This window comes from Charadrius vociferus, unplaced genomic scaffold (assembly GCF_000708025.1).
Source record: "Charadrius vociferus isolate BGI_N301 unplaced genomic scaffold, ASM70802v2 scaffold1, whole genome shotgun sequence".
Taxonomy (NCBI): Eukaryota; Metazoa; Chordata; class Aves; order Charadriiformes; family Charadriidae; genus Charadrius; species Charadrius vociferus.
In genome coordinates this window covers 7,304,705-7,305,768 of record NW_009647680.1, presented here as the reverse complement: position 1 = coordinate 7,305,768, position 1,064 = coordinate 7,304,705, and positions in this window count along the sequence as shown.

The window sequence follows — 1,064 nt, the reverse complement described above, 5'->3', positions numbered from 1 at the left end:
AGGTAACGAGTCAGAACAACATAACACTTCTGACTCTATCCAGCAGCTAACAGCACCTTCTAGAAAGTTTAAAAGGTTTACTGTAAGGAACTTGACTTTGCAAACCTGGTACCTGACCCTTCACTGAGGAGCATTGCGTGTTTTTCGGGGGAAAGAATATTTTGGTCAGAAGTCTGCTATAGGATTCCAATTTGGGGGGATTCTGAGGAAATAATCTCTTAAGCCTGTTGCTTTTAGTTCTGAGTAGCATGTGAGACGCTTTTATGAGCAATACCCATTTTTGTTACAAATAGAAGACAAATTCCTGTGTAAAAAGGCATTGTACCAATATCAGAAAACGATCCTTAAGTCTTGAACTAGAGCATAAAAATTCCTCTAACGCAGGGAAGGGAATGCAGCCTTCTCCCATCTCACTGCTGCAACATGTTGCGTTTGGCAGCTTTCTGATGACTTCCTCAGGGGTTTTCCTCCGGGGCTTGTGATGACTGCTGCCTTTCTGATCTCCTGGAAGGGAAAAGGAGTCTTTGAAGACTTGGAGTGGGAAGACAGGTGTGGAGAGCAAGGCACACTGTTTGATAGGAGGGGAGTAGGGTCCAAAAGTTCAATGGCTTGCCCTCATGGGATCATTCTTTTGCTCTGTTTGGCTGGTGACTTGCCAAAGATGGTGTCCTAGAAATGTGCTAACAATAAGTAAACCAGCATGGCAAGCTTGTGAGTTTAGCCCAAGTGGTTGTTTTGTTTTGTTTTTTTTCCTTGAAGTCTTCTATTCCTGGAATTCAGGTAATCTTTCTAGCCCTTGTGAAGGGAGTTCATGGATGTCATCCAAGTCTATGCAGAAGGTGAACACCATGGATGCATGTTGGGCTGCTTCACTCCGTCCACTGCTCTGCTGTGTATCAAGGCTACAAGCAGCAATGAATTTTTCTTCGGAGATACCTGGCTCTTGTCTATCTGTATATGATAACCATAGACACAGATTTGTGCTCCTAACCATAATACTTGTGACTACACATTTTGTTTCTTGCTTTTCTGTTCATTTTTCTTATTCTGTAAAGAAATGTGTT